Raw genomic sequence first — 14226 nt, forward strand, 5'->3', positions numbered from 1 at the left:
GATAAGTTTCGCTTCACAAATATTCCTTCCTGGCTACTATATATGGTACACACCAAGATCTAAGGTATGTCAAAGTATAATTTTTAAAAGGATAAGATTATTACTTTTATGTAACTATAAACATGTGTTAAAAAATAATTTATAAATGAAAGAACCAGCAAAATAATATTGCTTCAAAGAGAATTAAAGAGCCTTAGTGTAATTAAAAAAAAAAAAAAAATACACAAAAAAACCCCAAACAAAACCCATTGCTGTCAAGTTGGTTCCAGCTCATATCAACCCTATAGGACAGAGTAGAACTGCCCCATAGTATTTCCAAGGAGTAGTTGGTGGATTCAAACTGCTGACCTTTTGGTTAGCAGCCATAGCTCTTAATCACTGCACCACCAGGGCTCTAGATAAGTGCAAATAGGCTTTGGCAATGTTGAGGTTTACCTGAGCACTGTGCTCCTAGAGAAGCCCTGATGGCACAATGGTTAAAAGTTTACCTGTGAACCAAGAGGCTGGCAGTTCAAATCCACCAGCGACTCATTGTAAACCCTGTGGGGCAGTTCTGCTCTGTCCTACAGGGTCCGATCCCATGGTAATGGGTTTTGGGTGCTCCTGGAAAGCAGCATTGTTAAGAAACCCTTCCATCCTTTTAGTTCTGGGAAACGGCTTATGGCAAAGAACCACCTTTCTCCGTATGATCTACTGTCTTATCCTCCATTGTCTCCCTTAACTCCCATACGACACGCAGTTGATTCCTTTGTTGACCAGTAACAAGGTTGAACCTACTGACAAGGTCAAATAAAGACCTCTTTTCCTTTCACATTTAGCCAACTTCTTCCTCTCATGAGTGACTGGCTAAGATTAGAACTGCCTGTCTCCCTAAAACGAGCCAGAAACAGAAGTCAACATCTCCTCTTCAGATAACTGACTGAGACTACCTCTGATTACGAAACAATCCCAAATGTATATCACCCCACCTGTAATTTACCTAATTCTCCCTATAAGAGTTGAAAGTAAAACCACATTGCCAAGACATTCTGATCTTCAGATCTGGAGTCTTCTTCCTTCCTATTGTAATATCCTGAATAAAATCAATCTCCTTATCCATTTTTTTTTTTTTCCTTTGACAATTACGAAAGAATGATAAAATAAGACTGTAAATTTATAAGGAAAATACTTGGCTGAACCCTAATCAACACCGAAAGTCCAACTAACTACCAGGGAACTGTAAAGTAAGCAATCTTCAGAGCTTAAGCAGGATGGGGGGATGTTCAAGCTCTAACCAATCAGAGCGACAGGCATTGTTGAACATGCAGGCCTCAATAGCCTAGCTTAACTAGTCTTAAAGTGAAAACTATTTTATTCCTGCCCCACTAAAGCTCAAAACAAAGCCTTGAAAAGATTGAGATCAATGAAAGAAATGTAACTGTCTGTTGAAGTAAATTTAAACTACCCTTAAAGGGAAACAACAAAATCCATTTACACAATTACATCATACTCACAAACTCCAGGATACAATATAAATCATTAGGCATGTGAAGATGCAGGAAAATGTGACCAACAGCTAGACTAAGAAATGGCAGTGATGATGGAATTAGCGGATGAGAAATTTAAAGCATCTGTAACTATCCTCAAGGATTTAAAGAAAAACATGAACATAATGAGAATAAAAATAGAAACTATAAGAAATAATGAAAGAAAACATATAGCTGAGAAATACAATATCTTAAATCAAAAAATTCTCTGGATGAGCTTGCAGTTTAGGAGAAAACATAAGTAAACTTGAAAATATATTAATAAATGTTATCCAAACAGAGAGAAAACAATGTTAAAAAAAAAAAACAAAAAACTGAGCCTCAGTGACCTGACTGGCTTAGCATATGTATATTTGAAAGATAAAAAGAGAGAGAAGTAAGAACATATTTGAAGAAACAATCACTGAACATTTCTCAAATTTGATGAAAACTACACACCTACAGATAAAAGAAACTCAATGAACCCCAAGCAGCGTAAAAACAAAAAGAATCACACCAAAATATCTCATAATTGAATTGCTAAAAAAATCAATGATAAGTATCTTAATGTAAAATCCACTGCCTTTGAGTTGATTCCAACTCACAGCAGCTTGACAGGGTCCCTGAGGCTGTAAATCTTTAAGGAAGCAGATTGCCACATCTTTCTCCCTGGGAGCCGCTGGTGGTGTCAAACTGCCAGCCTTTTGGTTAGCAGTCAATCGCTTGAACCACTGTGACAAGTGAAAAAAAAAAAATTAGTGAACAAAAAAGAAACCTTATGTACATGGTAACAAAATGATCACAACCAAAAGGTGGAAACAACACAAACGCCCATCAACAGATGTATGGATAAACAAAATATGGTGTATACATACAATGGAATATTACTCAGTCATAAAGAGAAATGAGGGTCTGATACATGCTATGGCGCAGATGAACCTTGAAAACATTATGCTGAGTGAAGTAAGTCAGGCACAAAAGGGCAAATATTGTATGATGTCATTTACATAAAATATCTTGAATAAGCCAAGGGCCAGAGAGAGGCATGCCTGTAAGCATGGTTGGGAAGAGGGTGTCCTGATGGAAGAGCTGTATCCTGAGCGTTCCTGAACCTGTATTGTAACCTGTTAATTTCCCTAATAAACCCATAATCATGAGTATTGCCTACGAGTTCTGTGTGGCCACTTGCAATGAACTGTCAAACCCAGCAGAGAAGTAGAGAGTGCTATGGGGGGTACAGCTCTTGTCAGAATTGGTAAAAATGGCGGAGGGGAGGCATGTCTGACCTCTGCCTCACAGAAATCAGCCTTGGGCTGTTGATATTGATTCTCCTTTCCATTTGTGAAGTTAGAGGAGGTCAGACGCCACCCCCACAATGTTTTTACAGCTTCCCTCAATAAAGAATCTGTTTTCTTGAGCCATCTTTTCTGGGGCATATGTACTGAAGCTTGTGTTTTCTTTATGCCAACTCTCTCCAACTTTTCTATGAATGAACATAATTATAGTGAAGACGAAACACACACTCTGAAGACAAAGACACATATGGACCTATTCGGAAAGCCACTGAGCTCTGACATCTCCAGACGTTCTGTGGATGGAGAAAGCATAGTCTTTCCAATAAGTGGTTTGGGGGCAGATGCATTCCATATACAAAGGAATGAGGTTGGATCACTACCTCATACAATATACACAAGTTAACTCAAAATGGATGAGAGAACAAAATGTAAGAGCTAAAATTATAAAAGTCTTAGATGAAAACACAAGTGTAAATCATTGTACCCTTGGATTAGATAATAGTTTCTTCAATATGACACCAAAAAGAAAAAAAAGAGATAAATTGAACTTCATCAAAATTAAAAAATGTCCTTTGTGAAAAGACACAAAATAAGAGAAAATATTTGCAAATCATATATATCTAATAAGAGAATTGTAACCTGAATATAAAAAGAACTTTTACAGCTCAATCATAAGAATATAACCCAATTAAAAATTGGCAAAGAATTTAAAGACATTTCTCCAAAGAAGGTATACGAATGGCCAATAAGTACATGAAATGATGATCAATAGTGTTAGCAATTATAAGGAAAATTCAAGTCAAAACCACAATGAGATACCATTTCACATGCACACACTATTCTTAAAACACACAGTACAATCAAAATGACAGATTATAACAACTATCGCAAGGTACAAAGAAATTAAAACCCTCATAGACTGCTGGTGGGAAAGTAAAACGGTGTAGCTACTTTGGTAAAGGGTCTGGCAGTCCCTCAAAAGGTTAGAAATAGAATTGCCAGTTCACCCAACAATTTCACTCCTAAGGATATACCCGAGAAAAATGAGAGCATATAACTGTGTAAAAACTAATACATGAATGATCATAGCAGCATTGTTTGTAGTAGCCAAAATGTGAAAATAAACCAAACATCCACCAACAAATGAATGGGTAAATAAAATGCAGTATATTCATACAACGGAACAATAAGCAGAAATGAAGTACTAATGCATGTGACTGCATGGATGAACCTTAAAAACATTATACAAAGAGAAAGACGCCAGTCACAAAAGATCACATACTGTATGATTTCATTTACATGACATGTCCCCAAAAAGGAATTACATAGAGACAGAGACGAGGAGTGACTGCGACTGTGTGCAGGGTTTCTTCCTAAAACGATAAGACAATTCTAAAATTGATTGTGCTGATGGTGCACAACTCTGTGAATATACTGAAAACTATTGATTTGTACGCTTTAAATGGGTGAATTGTATGGTATGTATTTAATGATATCTCAATAAAGCTATTACTGAAAAAAATAGAAAGAAAAAAGAAACAATCAGAACTGCTCTACACTCCTTATAGCCAGCAACTGCCATGCTCTGACCCAGAACAACAATTAAAGCTTTTTTCCCATAAAGGGTCAAATAGAGAATCCCCGGGCATGGGGTATACCAAGGAGTAGACGGCAAGGCTCCAGGAAAGACTTCTTCAGGAAGATGAAGTTGATAGAATACAAGAAGCACGTAAACATCTTAAGAGGGTATTTAGACAACTGGTGAAGGGTTTGGGATTTAGACAGTAATAAGTATTTAGAAAACCAAACCAACTAGAACGAAAGACAATTCTGACCCCCAGAGAAAATAACAGTCCTGCAGAAAAGGAACTGTGATGGTTAGTTTACTTCATGGTCAAAATTTTGGTAGCATTTAAGTAGTATACTATTGTAAACACTGAATATGTACTTAATCAAAACGTCAGTAAAACTATACTGGGATGAAGGGGGAAAGGGAGGAGGAACATGCCATGAAACAGAGGCAGAGGAAGAAGGACAATTAAGTCCTCTATTTCCACAGACAGAAATCAACAGAAAAAACTTGAAATTAAAAAAATATATATAGGAACATTATTTAGAAATATGGAAGTAAAGACCATGAGAAGGGATGTTATAGAGTTTTGTTTTGTTTTCATTTAAAATAACAAACCTCGAAGGGGTATTTGATTTTAAACACACATATAATCAATGGAAAATTCTTGCAAATTGTTATATGTAATAATGATTTTCAGAGCAACAGGTTTGGTTTTTTGTTTTTTTAAAGAATAAGTTTCTAAGGAGCATTCTGGCTATACTTCTTCCAAGACAGATTTGGTCTTTCTCCTGGCAGTCTGTGGGATATTCAATATTCTTCACCAACACCATAATAATTTAAGGGCTTGCTAATGACCAATTTAGGTTAAAAAAAAAAAAATGTGGTCTAGGACAACTCCTGATAAATTAGTTTTCTGGCATTATAGTTTTCTAGAGCATTGACTATCAAGGACCCCTGGTGGTGAAGTGGTTAAAGTCCTTAGCTATTAGCCAAGATGTTGGCAGTTGCAACCCACTAGCCACACCACAGAAGGAAGATGTGGCAGTTTGCTTCTGCAAAGATTACAGCCTTGAAAACCCTATGAGGCAGTTCTACCCTATCCTAAAAGTTCACTATGAGTCGGAATCAATTCAACAACAGTGGAGTGGGTTGACTATTATGAACGTATCAATGTAATCCCACTTACCGAGGCTCATTTTTGATATTTAGCCAAAGTCCTGTAAAACTTGGACTTGATATTCTATGAAGCTATTATATGCACACATATTTGAAGGACATTTTAAAAAGTGCAAAACTATAAATATTCTGATTCACTGCTTTCTCACATGTACTAAAAATGACTTCGTCCATCCACTAACCAGGAGGTAGGTTTTGTATCTCACTGAAAATGTCACTTAATAAATAACCTTCAGATTTAAGTGCAAACTACAGATATCATTTATAGATCCTCAAACTTGTCCTTGAAGTCTAAATGGGCAAAGAAGGTAGCTAAGAAAAGAAAGCTTTTCTGCTATTAACACTCTATTTCTTTAACTCCTTGAAAGTGGGTCCAAACTTTAAACATTTTAGCATCACATATGTAAGGACCTGCATCTCTTAGAGAATTTAGATTGAGGATATTACACATGACTTAATTTATGGGATAATTTGCAATTTTCACTATTCATTGTCGGGTTAGATCACTAAGAGTTTTAGGAAAATTACTTTGTCTCATGATTTATTTATAGCAATATATTCATTTTTCTGTTCAGTTACATTTTGTTCACAGCTATACTTTAATATGTTGATTGTAGTCCTTGGCACACAATAAGCACTTAACAATGGCAACCCTAAAATTATGACCAGGAAATATGGCATGGGATTGGCATAGTTGGAGATCAGGGAGGAAGAAGTTTTTTTTAGTGGTGAGGGAAACTCTGAGACAGAGTATTGGCCAGCAGTGTGGTTTAGATTGTCTGGAGTTGATTTTTTCGTTCAGCACTAAACTTCCTTAATTGTAATAACTATACATTATTTTACTTTATATCCTCCATAGTACATATCCATGGTAGGATGGTAGACAGAACAATGGTCCCCTAAAGTTGTCCCTGTACTAATCCCTGGAATCTGTAAATATGCTACCATATATGGCAAAGGGGAATTAATATTACAGATAGAATTAAGGTTCTAATCAGCTGACTTTAAAATAGGGAGACTATCCTGGATTATCTGGGTAGACAAAATGTAATTACAAGGTCCTTAAAAGATGGAAGGGGAGGCTGAAGAGAAGGTCCGAGTGATGTGATTCAACTCACCCTTCTTAACTCTGAAGATAGAGAAAGGGGGACATGAGCCAAGGAATGAAGGTGGCCTCTTGAAACTGAAAAAGGCAAAAAAAAAAAAAAAAAAAAAAAAGAATTTTCCCATAGAGTCTCCAGAAATGGACATGGTCCTGCCAACCAACACCTTGACTTTAGTCCAGTGAGACTTGTTTCAGACTTGTGACCTCCAGAATTATAAAGATAATAAATTGTGTTGTTTTGAAGTCACTAAATTTGTCATAATCTATTAAGGCAGCAATAGAAAACTAAAATAGTAGGTAGCCAGTAAATACTTTCAAAATATAAATAACCATTAAAAAATAACATCTAAACTGAGAGTCCAGGAATAAACCCATACACCTATGGCCAACTGACATTTGGCAAGAGTGCCAAGACCATTCAATGGGAAAAGAATAGTGACTTCCACAAATTTTGCTGCAAAAGTGAATTTCCATGTGAAAAACAATGAAGTTAGATTCTTACTTCAATGCTTAGGAGAAAACATAGTGGCAAATCTTCATGACCTTGGATTTGGCAACAACAAAATAATAATAATAAAAAAAACAGATAAATTGGACTTCATCAAAATAAAAAAAAAACTTCTGTGTAAAGGACATTAGCAAGAAAGTGAAAAGAAAACCTACAGAATGGGAGGAAATATTTGCAAATCATTTATCTGATAAGGGTCTTATATTCAGAATACATAAAGAGCTATAACTCAACAACAACAACAAAAAGCAATGCAATATAAAAATGGACAAAAGAATAGGTATTTCTCCAAAGAAGTTATTCAAATGTATAATAAGCTAACGAAAAGGTGCTCAACATCATTAGTCATTAAAAAAAAAAAAAAAAGAAAAGTAAATCAAAACCACTACTTCACACCAGCTAAGATGGCTATCATCAAAAAGCTGAAAAACAGCAAGTGCTGGCAAGGATATGCAGAAACTAGGGCCTCAGGCATCACTGGTAAAAAAAAAAAAAAAAAAAAAAAATGGTGCAGCCACTGTGGAAAACAGTCTGGCAGGTACTCAGACAGTCAAACACAGAATAACCACATGATCCAGAAATCCTCCTTCTAGGTATATACCCAAAAGACCTGAAAGCAGGGACTGAAAGAGATGCTTGTACACCAGAGTTCACTGCAGCATTATTCACAATACGTACTTGCGCAGTGAGATGGTTCTATCTGACTGACACTGAGTCCACATTTTCAAGGGCCCAGGCATTTGCCTCAGTGACCTCACCTGCAATATGGGGATAGGAACGCAGTTTCTCCTTTCAGAGAAAAAGCAGCAGAATCTATAATGGATATACAAGTATAGGAAACCCTGGTGGCGTAGTGGTTAAGTGCTATGGCTGCTAACCAAAAGGTCAGCAGTTTGAATCCACCAGGCACTCCTTGGAAACTCTATGGGGGAGTTCTACTCTGTTCTGTGGGGTCACTATGAGTCGGGATAGACTCGACGGCAGTGGGTTTGGTTTTTCGTTTTTATACAAGTATAAAAGCACTTGGACTATAAATTATCATATAAATGCAAAACTTTGAACACAGTAACTGGTTATGAAATACTGTTCATAGAATGACTCCTATTAAAAGCCAAATGGAAGGATTTTTTCAGCAACAATGAGGTAGGAAAAAGTTCAAATTAAAATGGGCTATTATTCAAAGTAGGGTTCTCTATTCAACTTCAGAGATTAGGCTGGAACAGGGATTGGGAAGAAGGAGGTAGTGGGGAAAGATAAAAGAATTCACACTGAACCACGGGGAGGAATACAGGAAAGGACTTGATCCTTCTAGAGAAAGCCATATCTTGCTATCAAACCATGTGGCTCAGTAGACTGTACTAACGATGCTCATCTTTCTACAGGACACAGAAAGGACATCAAAAGACAACTTTCAAAGGTCTCAACAGGGGAAAGTAGGGTGCCCTACTGTACTCAGCAAAATAGGACTCACACCTGACCTATACGGGATTTTCTTCATGCTGTCTATTATTAAGAATCTACGAATTATGAAATCAATGTCGCTCAATTGTAGAAGCTGTTGCATTGGTGTATGTTTTGCTATGTATTTTCTCAACAATGACAACAAAATAAAAAATTTTAAAAAGAACCTATGAAATAATGTGGTAGACAGTTGCTGTTTAGGGGCCACCTTCTTTTGCTTACCTTTGAGGTCACTGGTAACTTATTAGCATAGATAACAAAGAGAAAAAACAGCATGAAACCTCAGATTCTGTTATTCATATCAGCAACTCTGCTAATGGGCTTGTTCACCAATTAGAAATAGACTAAACTGGAGACTAGAAGTGATTAAAAAAAAACTACTTAACTGATTAATATCAGAATCCATGTCCCTATGTATTATCAGGAGCCCTGGTGGTGCAGTGGTTAAGCACTCTGCTGCTAACCAAGAGGTCATCAGTTTGAATCCACCAGTCACTCTGAGGGAGAAAGATGTGGCAGTCTGCTTCTGTAAGGATTATGGCCTTTGAAACCCTATGAGGGCAAGTCTACCCTGTACTATAGGGTAGCTATGAGTCAGAATCGACTTGATGGCAATGGGAAGAGGTATTATCAAGTGTTTAGTAACATCCAGGTCAAATGATAATCATTTTCTGGTATATCTGCTCTTCATCGCCACGCAATTCACATTACAACATCATTGTCACAAAAAAATCCTGTGCTGAGCTATGCTGAGCTTCTGTTGCTGGTCTTGATCCTTCTTTTGCATGTTACTAAGACATTCACCATTCATTTTTGTAGTCTTAACACTTAGGAGAGTGCCTAGCACAAAGCTGATACTCAATAACATCCGTGAATGCATACAAGAGTAGATAGTAATGTGTAGGCTTCATGAATATTCTGAATTCCTGTCCACTGTAATTGTTAATGTTTATCATTTGCATTGTCTCACTGAATCCTCACAAAGACCCAATGAGGAAACTGAGGCGTAGAAAGATTGACAGACCAGTCCAAGGTCATGAGGCTACTAAGTGGTAGAGCTGAGACCCATATCCAGGCAGCCTGACTCCAAAATCCAAGTTCTTCACCTCTCTGCAATACTGCCTCCCACTAGTCAACTCAGGAACATTTTGCCGAGGGCCAGAGAGTCAGTGCTCAGAGAGATACAAAAGCAAACAACAATGTAAACTTGCTCTTAAGTAGTTAAGTGGCATTTATACAATTAACTTCAACGTGAGGTAGAATCTGACAAGTGCTCCTAAAATTGAGGCTCATAGTACAGAAGAGAAAAACCCAATGCTTAGCTAGGCTGGGAGAATCAGGGAAAACTACATCAACCAGAGCCACATGGACTGGGCCTTAAGTTAAGATTCGCAAGGTCAGGGACACAGGACTGAGCAAATATTCAGCAAAATCATTACATTTCTGGAAAGGCAGTGTGTGTTTGGTACTACGTGGGGCATAGGGAATGTGCTGGAAACGGTCATGGTGAGTCCTCTCTTCTTCATACTCTACCAATTCCCCAAAAGTGAACTCATCAAATCCTGAGGCATACAGAGGTCGATAAACTGAGGACCTCTAAACCTAGCTGAAAAATATTCTGAAGTTCTGAACTTTAACGAGGATGAAGATTCCAGTAAGCAGTCAATTCTATACGAAATAAGTTTGAGATCATGGAGACAGATAGGTTAGAGCTACAGTCCCTAAGCTCAACAGAACAGGAGGTGGACTACAAATCAAGACTGACAAGATCTGCAACTGTGAATGCCTCAGCAGACCCTTGTGTAGGACCTTCACTGTGTCATATGTGAACGGACAGTGATTTTGAGAAAGAAACTCTAGAGCTCCATCCACCCACCACTAACAGAAACAGATGGCTGCACAATGATAGGAAATCAAGTGGCCTTCTTTGAACTGGGACTCAGAGGCACTATGAAAATAAACTCTAAGAATTGGGTTTGAATTTATCTGACCCACACTCTACACAGTTAAACTACCCACTATTTCTCTAACAAGGTGAACAACTGAGTAGAGTAAAAACCACACATATCAGACCTCTTTTTTATAGCACTGTGTTTAAAACACAAGATTTACATAAAGAGAATATCTGGGTAAGAAATAATTTGCTTAGACAGGCAATTTTATCACTGCCTTTCAGTTAGCTGGAAAATGAAGATTTGGAGATTTTGGTATTTCTCTAATGTTCTGTCATAAGCACAGAGTGTAATAAAAACTTCATATTTCTTTGAATTCAATTCACTTTTCAAAAAAAATTGTATTAAATTAGAAGTGTGATTCTTCTGTTAACAAGAACAGGCTCACTATTCTTCATGATGATTATACTGATGGTGTAAATCCAGTCACTGTCAATAAGCCATATGACAGTAAATAACCATTGAAAGGCGGCAATGAACATAATGGTACCTCCTCAACTCCAGGTTTGTTTATTTAACACGAAAGCTCGATTTCTGTTGGTAAGTATGTAGATGAGCGCTAAGTTGTTGTAAAGGGCGTGTTGAAAGATCATTTCACAAATGTTTAAAATCGCAAAAAGAGTAATGCTCTGAAACATGTAGAGAAATGAATAAAAGCATCTTCTCTTTGTGAAGATGAAATATTAAAAAGCACTTCTGTAGCCTTTATTAAAATAATATTTTAAAAGAGACAATTTAAAAAACACAAATATGACAAACTGCATCATGTCAGGGCTGATAGGTCCCTGAGACCTACTTCCTTCCTCCTTCAGGCTATTACACATCTGTTTTCTGCATCCATGTTACTCTGCCTTGTTATCTTCTCTCCTTCCTTCCACAACACCATGGTTATATGCTTTTTATAACATCAGGTAACTCTCTTCCACACCACTTCTCAGAGCTGCAATATTACATTTAGGTGTCTTATTCTTGGCTTAACATCTCTGTTCCTCACTAAACTATAAATTCTGTGAGGGCCAGCACTGGTTCCATTTTGTTCACCACTGAACATCCAACTTCAAATGCCCAGTGCCTGAAAGATACATTGTTGTCTACCTGTCACTCAGTAAGTATTTGCAGAATGAATAGACATTTTGAACCTTTACCTGAACACTTTGCTTCAGGATATATTTTATATATGTGATAACGTATAACGTGAAATAAATTGGGCATTTATTTTGTGGATATAGCCATTTAAATATTATTCTTCCCTCTTCACATTTAATGACGATGGTCACAAGCTATGTTCACAACGATTGAATTTTATTGAAGCAAAATGTATCTACATCAGCAACAACAGCAACAAGACATGGTTCAAAAATCAAGGCAAAAGCCTAGCTATTTCTTATAAGTTGAGAAGAGTATGGATCAACTAAAATAGAGAATAGGTAGTCTCTTGAAGTCCACGGGAATGAGTTTAGGGACTAGCCAGGTTTTGAGCCTGTTCAGGTTCACTACAGAGAAGTCTTCAAGAGAGAGTCATTCTGAGTAAGGTATGCTGGGCCCCAGTGCCCAGGCAGGAGGTATGTATGGCCCAGCACATTGTATGCATTAAAGACTTTAATGAAAACACTCATACCCACAGATTTAGCAGGGATGGCTGCAATGCATTAGAATTAAATATGGCTTTCAAGGAAACCCTGGTGGTGTAGTGGTTAATTGGGTCAGCAGTTCGAATCCGCCAGGCGCTCCTTGGAAACTGTATGGGGCAGTTCTAACTCTGTCCTATAGGGTCTCTATGAGTTGGAATCGACTCGACGGCACTGGGTTTGGTTTTTTTTGGGTTCCTTAGAAAAGTCCATAGCTTTGCTTTGGGAAAAAAAATATTCTAGCTTAATTTGCATTCCTAAACAGAATTATGTTAGAATGAGAAATTTCCTCACATTCATCTAATTAAAAAAAAAATTTTTTGATTAGTAATAAAGAGGAAGCTACTTTCTTTTATTTATCAAGGTGAGGATGTTGCCTTTTACTTAAATCCTCCTTGTGATTAGGCTTTTAGAGTTTAAAGTCATTTACTTGTGACAAGTGAAACTGACTGGGATGGGCCATATTCCTATGTCCAGTAATACTGCAAACAAAAATGACTTAGCTCCCTGCTCGGGAAATACTTGATTTTGGACCAAAAATGATAAACCAACTGAAATATCTTACTTAGCAAGGTGATCAGCAAGGTTTACTTCAAGATCCTCATCCCTTTATGCCACCAATTCAAATAAATTTTGTCCTGAACTCTGCCCAATTTCCATTCAGTTCCCTACCTTGCAAAACCTACCTTAAAATCGTCCAGCCCAACCCCTAAATTCATAAACATCCTTCCCTGGTTTTCCTGCTTTGAGACACTACTCAGGCTGTCAGTATGTTCCATTTCTTCATTACAGTAGATCTAAAAATATAACTTTGTTTGATCGACAGGTTTTTCTAGTGGTCTTATGGAAAGTTTACAGCCAACACTTGTCTTACACCTCACTAAACAGAAAGCTCTTTGAGTTCATGAATGTTTATGGCAGCTTTATTCAAAATTGCCAAAAATTGGAAGCCACCAAGGTGTCCTTCGTATACAAATGGATAAGCCAACTGTGGTACATCTGTTCCATGGAGTATTATTCAGTGATAAAAAGAGATGAGCTATCAAGCCATGAAAAGACATGGATGAATGTTAAATGCATGTTGCTAAGTAAAGAAGCAAATCTGAAGAATCTGCCTACTGTATTATTCCAAACATATGACATTCTGGAAAAGGCAAATCTATAAAGACATTGAAAAGATGAGTGGTTGCCAGGGGTTGAGGGAAAGGAGAGGGGAGATGAATAGGTGGTACACATGGGATTTTTAGAGCAGTGAAGCTGCTCTGTATGAGACTGTAATGGTGGATACATGACAATTCGCATTTGTCAAATCAAAAGAATTGCAAAACAACCAGAGTGAACCTTACTATAAACTTGTGGACTCTAGTTAGTAACAGCGTGTCAATATTGGTTTATTGACTGTAACAAAGGTATCACACTGATGCAAGATGTTAGTAGTAGGGAAAGTGTGGGTGGGAATGAGGAGGTATGAGAGAACTCTGTACCATTAGCTCAATTTTGCTGTAATTCTAAAACTTTTCTAAAAATAAAGCCTATTAATTAAAAAAAAAAAAAAGCATATATAAAAAAAATTCTTGGGATGCTCTCTGGGGGTAGGATCCAGAAAACTTTATGTCAAACATGCAGAAGGATTTTGGGGGCTGCCAAAATTTTGACCCATGGTTTTAGGAAAACAGGGCTCCAAGGTGGATCCAGCAGCCATTGTGTTTAAAATTGCATTAGTTGTAAGGGTAGGGCCTAACTAGGAAAGAAGAGGGGTAGCTGGCTAGCTTTTCACAAGTAATGGACGGCAGAACTAAACTGTCTCAGGTTCAAGTCACTCTGATTGAAGAAAGACTATCAAGTGTAAAAAACCAAACCAAACCAAACCAAACCAAACCCAGTGCCATCGAGTGGATTCCGACTCTATCAAGTGTGGAAAAAGTGTACACTGGTGTAAATACAAGCCTCAGTTTAGGTTCTTCAATAGCAAAGAACTGTACAAATTGGATGGATTTCATAGGCAAGCCATAGTTGCCTTCAC

The 14226-nt window shown here is 37.3% G+C and overlaps 1 protein-coding gene across 4 annotated transcripts in view; it reads right to left on the reverse strand.

Moving 5' to 3' along the window:
• The window catches only part of FHIT (fragile histidine triad diadenosine triphosphatase), a 1766300-nt gene that overhangs the window by 640912 nt on the left and 1111162 nt on the right, over positions 1 to 14226 (reverse strand). The gene's annotated exons all lie outside the window — the stretch shown is intronic.

The sequence above is a fragment of the Elephas maximus genome, chromosome 20 (genome assembly GCF_024166365.1).
Source record: "Elephas maximus indicus isolate mEleMax1 chromosome 20, mEleMax1 primary haplotype, whole genome shotgun sequence".
NCBI classification, from domain to species: domain Eukaryota; kingdom Metazoa; phylum Chordata; class Mammalia; order Proboscidea; family Elephantidae; genus Elephas; species Elephas maximus.